The following is an 8906-nucleotide window of genomic DNA, read 5'->3' as shown; positions in this document are numbered from 1 at the left end:
TGTCGGGTACGGTAAGTCAAAAGTGGTTATAAAGTTCAGTGTGTTGAGGTTTTGAATTACTGAGCAAAAGGTTGGTGGCACGGTGGTGTAGTGGTTAGCACTGTCGCCTCGCACCTCAAGGGTCCGGGTTCTATTCCCGCCTCAGGGTCTGTGTGCATGTTCTCCCATGCTTGGTGGGTTTCCTCCAGGTACGCCAGTTTCCAAGGACATGCAGATTAGGCTTATTAGCCTTTACAAATTGCCCATAGTGTGTGAATGTGTAATACAATGGCCTCCACGTCTTGAGTTGGACTATAAAGGTTCCTTGATGGATGGATGGATGGATGGATCAGAAGGTTGGCAGTTGGAGCCTCCAGCTCCATCAAGTTGCTGCTGTTGGGCCCTTGAGCAAGGCCCCTAACCCTGTCTGCTCCTGTGCTGCATCATGCTTGCCGAAGAACCTACAGGAAACCCATCAGAACAGATGATAAAACTCCACTTAAACTTGAATTAGAGACCCTGAAGCTATAAGGCAACACACGCCGAGACTTTCCATGAAACATTTGTCTAGTCATGCATTTATTAGCATTAACTCTGCTGCCTCCCAAACAGAATGTAACAGATGCTGAAATCCATATTATTCTTTTTTAATTACGGAAAGTAGCGACTAGACAGCAACCATGCTGCTGTTTACATTCATTGGAGCTGCTGGAAACATCTGGAGTTTTTTTTATTTTTCATTAAAGTCTGAAAACTTAAATATAAAACACTTTAATCATTGTGGATGATGAATCAGTAATGCTGCTCATGCGTACAATCATAGTTGTAAATCTTTGTAAAAGGAGTAAGACGAGACTACAGTGCGTCTGTCTAAATGGCACGTGTTATATAAATATTGTCCAGCTATAATTGAAAGCTGATGGATAAAATCATTTTTTCGTTACATACTGTAGATGTTTGTGCTGCAGGTTTATTTTTCTTAAGATCTCATTCAGATTTATGTTTGCAGACATTTATCAGGAAGCCCCAACTCCTTGACCTCCTTGATCGCGTATACAAAGAGGTTTTACTCGCGATATACAAAGGAGTGAAGTTGCTACTGTAAGAGAATTTGCTCTGGAAAATGGAATCGTTTTGAAGAATTAGTCTCCAGAACCAAAGTGGCAGGGTGTTTGAGATCTCTCCCGGCGATATATAGAGCTGAGTAATGGGAAAGGAGCACAATCAGGAACTGCTGAGGATGCAATGTCAGCTTTAAGTCGAGTAGTTAAAGGTTAAATGCCTTTGCTTAGGGGTGCGGTGTCGGCTTTCCCTGGCAGTTGTCCAGTTTTCGATGTGTGATCGCCCACTCAGAACCTCGAACACTGAGCCGAATGCTTTTTCGGTTTACAAAGGTGGGAAATATGCAACCAGCTGCTTCTGACGTTGGACTTCAGCCATGCAGTTTAACATCTAAGAGGGTGAGTCAAAAAGTGATCCGCACTTTGGCTGTAAAATTTACTTTAATTAAAGTTTGGAAAAGACAAATATATATATATTTTTTCTACATAATCTTTTTGCTTTCCTATACACTTTGTCCATCTGTCAACAAGTGTTTCATATTCCCTCATTAAAATGTTTTATGCTGAGCTGCGAGCCACGAATGCACCGCTGTCTTCATTTCTTCATCAGAATTGAGTCTCCGTCCCCGTAGGGCTGCTTTCAGGGGACCGAAAAGGTGAAAGTCTGACGGAGTGAGATCGGGACTATAGTGAGGATGCTTTAACACCGCAGAGTGTCAACAGTGTGGGCAGAAATATGCAGATGTGCGTCGTCATGCGAGATCATCACGCCCTCGGATAGCGGTTCGATACAACGGGAGTGCGGATAATAATTGACTAATCCTCATCGTTATATTAAATTGCATTTTTGCAAAATGCATTTAGCCTATTTAAGACTACTTTCTAAACTATGGATACATCAACCTATTTTTTTGGGGTCTGAGTTTGTGATTTTTGTTACTTGTCACTGCTTTTAAAAAAAGTTTCAATAAATCAGTGACTTCATTTTACTTGTCTCTTGTTCTGCCTTCAGCTGTACCATTTGCATAAATTCATTTGTTTTTTATTTTCTATTGTATTTCTTTTTTATTCATATTTATCTCCTATTAATAAGCTTTTATTCTTACGGTCACGGACGGTCGTATAAGCATTTCACTGCATATCGTACTGTGTATGACTGTATGTGATCAATAAAATTTGAATTTGAATTGTTTGCAACAAAGATGCAGCTGTGTATCACAAATATATTAGTCTAGAAAAATCAGCAAAGTAAAAACACACAAAAATGTTATACTAATCATCAATCAGAGGTGGCACGATGGCTTAAAGGTTAGCACTGTCACCTTGCACCTTGAGGTTGGAGGTTCAAATCTCATCTTCCGTCTTTTAGAGTTTAAATGTTCTTCCTGGGCCTGGTGGGTTTCCTCTGGGTACACTGGTTTCCTTACAGTCCAGTAGTGTATCCTTGTGCCCTGTAATGGGTTACCTTTCTTTCTATCTCAAGTTCCCTGGGATAAGCTCCAAGCCCCCTGAGATCCGCGATCAATTACTGGATCCATGTTTTCATTCTCATTGCACAGCGAGACCTTTAAACTAAAATGGAAGTTTTCTTTTCCCCTGGACGTCTGTTCAGAAGGGCGTATAACAACCCGTAGGTGTGAATAAAGTGGTCAAAAACATCTGCGGTAAACATGTCAGGTTGTGCTTGTCACATGATGAAAGCTGTTTACATCCCCTGTTCCGAAATGATTTGTTTAGTTTGACAAGATCGGCTTCTTCACTCTGCCAAAATGTTTTTTTTTCTTCACACAGACAGTCTGTTGTTCTGGAGGTTTAGGATGAATTGGCTCTCCGTTTCTCAGACATGCCCTCACAGAGCCTTATTCTCTTTTCCTATGTCTCTTTTGAGGTGCGAACCGCTGATCTTTTCCATCTGTATTTCTACACTCAATATTATTATTATTATTATTATTAAAGGCAGAGCGCTCATTCACAGACACCCATATGACAAAAGAATCAGTTTTAAGAGCTGTGTTTCCATTAATTCACGATTAAAAGAACTTTATTAATCCCAGAGGGAACTTGCTTATACTTAGTGACAGTTGCCTACAGTCATTTACAGGAGAAAAGGAAAAGAGTAAACACTAAACATAATTCTGTATACTGATATTCCCTTAGTTGCACACTAAACTATACAGATATTGCACATGTGAGGGAAAAAAAAGTAAAGATATTGCACTAGTTATACTGTATGTGCAATGATTATATATGCAGTAGCAATATGTGCAGTTATACTGTATGGGTAATTCATTGAGTGGTGTGCCCAAGGTAAATAAATATTGCACAGGTAAATTATATGTATAAATAAAATCAGAAATTGCACTTTAGAAGCTGCATGAAGAATGACCTTTATGTGTGTGTATGTGATAATACTGTAATATTGTCACTAAAGGCGGCTCTCTCTATAGTGTCCACGTACAGGGAAGGGTTGTATAATTTTATGGCCATAGGGACAAAAGATCTTTTGTGGTGCTCCGCAGAAGCCTTGGTGGTAATCAGTCTCTGGCTAAATTTGCTCTTCTGGTCAGAGAGAACACCGAATAGTGGGTGGGAAGGATTGTTCATGATCAATCAGGTCATCAAATTAGTTTTCTGCTACTGAATGTGTCTCAATCTCAAACATGCTCTCTGATTTTATATTCTCAGCAATAGATTTGTAATACACCCAGGCATTCAATCCATGCTTTGTATTAGAAACACTTACTGCAAGAAAAAAATATGTTGATGGTATGTTGATACAGTATACAGTATGTATATATATTTATATATATATATGTGTGTGTGTGTGTGTGTGATCCAAAGCTGTAATTTAGCTGTCAATCACATTACTTAAACAGCTGCTGTCTAAACAAGCATGTGGGAGAGATGGATAAACTAAATAATTGAACTGTGAATGGTTCAAGGCTTAAGACTGCCTTTTATTTTTGTTGAATTTTTGTAAGTTGTATTTTTTTATTTACTCTCTCTCACTGATTCTTTACACCACTTATCCTGTACAGGGTCTGGAGCTGATACCAGGGGCCTTGGGGCATGAGGTGGGGTACAGCCACTCACTCACAGAATTTAAAGTTGGAAAATGTCTGTCTCAGAGTGAGAAAAATACAAATTGCCAGTCCACTGCAGGGCTTAACCTGTACAGGGTTGCTGGACCCGGTCCCAGGTGACTCGGGACATGAGGTGGGGTACACCGTAGATTGGGTGTCAGTCCATTGCAGGGTTGTGGGAAGTCTGGACCCAACCGCAGGCCACTTGGAGCATGTAGTAGGGTACACCCTACTGTAGATGGGGGGTCAGTCCATTGCGGGGCTTATACTGTACAGGGTTACAGGAAGTCTGGACCCAATCCCAGGCGACTTGGAGCATGTGGTGGGGCACAGCCACCCTCTTACACTATTTAAAATTGGAAAATTCCAAGATTCCCAAGAACCCATCAATAGAAGTAAATATGCAAGCTCCAATCAGACAGACCCAAGGCAAGAATCAAACCCTTAACCCTGGAATTGCCACAACACCACCATGCTGCCTCTGTTATTATTTAGTTTGGTCTATGCTTCTGCTTGAAAGCAGTGATGGCTCAGTTCAAACCCCACCAAAGCCAGGTCACCACTGTAGAGTCCTTGAGCAAGACTCTTAATCCTTTGTCCTGGTTGTGACAGGAAGGGGATCTGAGGATCACATTTGATACGGTAAACCCTAGGATATAAAGGACAAAGTCTGAAAGAGAGAGAGAGATGAAACATCTGCGGCAACATCTGAAACATGCAATGCTGTTCAAAAGTCCCGACAATTAACCTTAGGACAAGTCTTTAGAATAGGAGCTTAGAGGCTTCTAATGTCTGCGTAACTTGACAAGCTGTGTATTTTATCTTATTAACTTCAAAAGAGAGAGAGGCATCGGTGCAACTTAAAAACTTTCAAATCTTTATCTTTGGCTTTTACAAAGCTCTGATGCCAGAGACATTTTCCATCAATGTTAAATAAACATCTTACAGAAAAACCTGAACGCTTTGTGATTCTTTGGTGAAGGTGGACAGAAGACAGGTGGGCAGGAGATCTCGCTCTTGTAGGGGAGCTTTAATTAAAACACAGCAATTGCATCTTTTTGCCTTCAGCTGCAACTGAATACACAAAGCCTACTGTGTGCAGAAGAAATGAAATTCAGTGTCTCAGACATGAGAAAATTGCAATATTTATAAACTGTGCAGCAGCAAAAACTAATAAATAACACTCATGAGTTTGAAGCCTGTCTAAAAAAAGTTTCGAAATAGATTGTAATACTATGATTTATATATTCCTTACACAAGTACACGGTTTCAGCTTAAAGTGGTTCTAGGCTGCTTGCTGTTTCGCCTGAGCTGAATCCCTAAACGAGACTGCAGTGGCACCGGTGTCACGCTGTGTGGGCTTTTGTTCTTCTTGGAATATTTGGGTGGATGACTAATTTTTCTGAAATAGAAAATAAAGCCTTTCCTGCTGTTTGTATCAGCGCAATATTAGTAGACAAATTCTACATGGATACTTGGGTGGAAAATCAACAACCCTGGCAACACTGGCTTCAGGAAACGTTGAAAAAAATCTGTCAAAGAAACTAAGTCATAAGTATGAGGGGGAAAAAAATCATACCTTGCATGGTGTGTATGTATACAGGCTAGCCTACTACTATTTGGGTTTTTTTTTTTTAGCAAGACTTGTATAACAAAATAACTTGTCGTTATGATTTAGTATCCATCCATCCATCCATCCATCCATCCATCCATCCATCCATCCATCCAGTGTCCATGTTGGGTCAAAAGGGGGCTTTGAACCTATTCCAAGGAACTTAGGGCACCATAGTTTATGTGGCTTCATAGTTAGTTCATAGCTTCATAGTTATAATGATGATGTAATTCCCTGGTGGATTAGCGGCTAGTATTTGGCACTTTAAACTTAGTGCACTCTTAATGCTTGTGAAAAACTTGGGCAGGGTTACGTCAGGGATGACATCAGACGTAAAACTCTGTTTGCCAAATTTAACAGAGGTGGGAAATCCTGTACTAGAGTAAAAGTAGACGTTCCCTAGGGCTAATATTTCTCAAGTAAAAGTAGACGTCCTCTATTTACCTGTGTACTTGAGTAAAAGTACTAAAGTACTCATTTTCAAGTGTGAAAAGTACAGGGCCCACAGTACCCTTTTTCACTCTCTCTGACTCTAACTCTTTCATTCCTGATTGTAAACATGCTGTTTTTGTCACCGTCTGCAACCAGGTACACTTCTGATAAAACACCTGTCACGCTATTATTAATCTCATAATTTTGACTTACTGTAGTAGGTAACAATGAATCTGTAGGCGCTCATTGTGTTAAACAGTTTCCCTATGAGTATTGTCGTTTTGTCATCGTATGTTCAAACTCGTCCTCGATCCAAGAGTTTTTCTGCTACGTTCCAACACAGGATAAAAACTATTTTAGCATCTCCTTTTGTATTACACGTCCACACCATTGTGTATTTAAGATCACAAAGGTAAATCAATTCAGGTGGATTAATTGTGCTGTTTTAGCCTCCACACATTTATAAATGTTGTGTCCTTTTTGCTCTGTCCCCTGAGAAAGAGTCCATACCACTCTGATGAGATCTGCTCTGTGCTTCTGTGTGCATCTACTCCATACTGAAACCCCATAGGTTTCTTACTGCTCGGCCAGTTATGACGGCCTCCGGGGTTCTGATGCTGGTTTACTGACTCTCATTTATTTTACAACAAGCTAATTAAAGCAACAGAAGGATTTTAGGACAAAACCCCTGTGGTGTATCTGTGATCCGTAACACAGACAGCTTTAAAAAAAAAACACACACACACACAAGAGGAATGAAGTTATTAGAGAGGATATTCGAAAGGTGATTTAATGTACCTCTAGTGTGCAGTGTGTGCTGTTTAACATCCTGCATGCAGTCGATAATTTGTATTTTGCATGTAGTGTATGTAATTTACAGTATGGGATTAAGAAGTACTGTATGTAGCACGCACTATGGGCTGTATGTACAGTATGTAGTAGGAAAGATAAAGCAGTAAATATATGTATAGTTGCATGCAGTATTTATAGTTATATGTACAGTAGTATGCAATGTATTAAAAACATAGTGTATAGTATGCGTTATCAATACTAAAAAAGATCATGCAGTATATTAGATGTAGTATACTGTACATTGTTTTATGTGTGTTATTACATGGTACAGTAAATGCAAGGAACTGTACAGGCAGTATGAACTGCACTGTGTTTATTAGGCTGCATGATTTATTTTCTGCAATACCATATGCATTGGGTAATATACCGCACGAGGTGTCTCAAAACGTAAAGGAAAATTATCATAATGAAGCAATTACATGCAAAGCACCAAATGTGTCAACATGAGCTCGTCATGAGTGGGAGACACGATTCAAATAGCTTGTTTACCAAGAAGCTCAATCATGTAATGTTTTAATAATGCTTTAACAAAGTGTTCATTTCCACAGCAGTACACATCCAATGTACAGTAGTATGACACAGACCCAGATACACTCATTGCATGTATTGAAATGTAGAACATTATTGTATACATTATTCATTTATAAGGCTTGTGTTATATAGTTGGCATCATAGAGTATTTACTATGCATTAGAGTGTATTGACCACAGTGCTGAATATGTATTTTATGTATCTATATTATATACTGTATATGTCACCATTTCTGAAGGGTCAAATTATTAGGCTGTATTAAGCAAAGAAAACATCTAAGGAGACTTTTAACCCTCGATAAGTTCTTACTGGAAAGGATAGTGATATCAAATCATATTATATCATATCATATCATATTAAATTGTATCATATTTTATAATATTGTAGCACACCATATCATATCGTATTGTATTGTATCATATCACAGCGTATCGTATCATATCATATTGCAGCATATCGTATATCGTATTGTACCGTATCATTTCGTATTGCAGCATATCGTATTGTATCATAAAATTGAATTTGCCAGGGTTAACCCCTAGAGGATGCTTGCGCCCAAAGACCTTTTGACTGTTGAACTTGCTAAAATGCTGTTGTGTTCGGTTTGTTGAAATACTCTTGTTCTGTTTTATTTTTTGCAATTTGTAATGTTTAGTTTGTTTCTGTTTTCTTTATTTTATTAACCTTTGCACCTATGCCTCGCCTACAAACATACAAACGGGACAGAATTGTATTTTATCAAATCACATTGTATCATATATCTTATTGTATTGTATAATATTGTATTGTATCTTATACAACATATATTATATTGCACCGTATCATATCTTATTGTATTAAGTTGTATCATATTGTATACCATTGTAGTTTATCATATTATATATTGTATTGTATGGTATAGTACCAAATCATACTGTACTCTGTTGGAAATAGTATCGTATTGTATCGTATCGTTTTGTATTGTAGTAGTATTGCATTAGATGTAGTGAAAGTTCAGGACCATGGACAGCCATCTTGTGTCATTCTGGCTAATGAAGGATGTTCCTACAGTATGTTCCCAGTGTGTCCCCTCATTAAAAGTGGGATGGGTTTAATTTGGGCTCACTAAAACCCTAGGGCAATTTGAGCCTGCCCAGAAGCCAGACAGGAAAGAATTTATAAATTAAGGTAAAAATAATTTTAGACGTCCTTCAGCATTTAACAGAGGGAATGTCCTCCAATCCAGACAGGTTTGTTATTTACCCAGCTATAGATTTTACCATACAGTGGACTCAATGTTCAAAAATGCAAAGTTTTTTGTTTTTTTTTATGATTTATAGGAAAAACAGATTATGTGATTCGATATATATTCACTGC

The sequence above is a fragment of the Clarias gariepinus genome, chromosome 25, assembly GCF_024256425.1.
Source record: "Clarias gariepinus isolate MV-2021 ecotype Netherlands chromosome 25, CGAR_prim_01v2, whole genome shotgun sequence".
NCBI classification, from domain to species: Eukaryota; Metazoa; Chordata; class Actinopteri; order Siluriformes; family Clariidae; genus Clarias; species Clarias gariepinus.
This window is presented reverse-complemented; position numbering follows the sequence as displayed.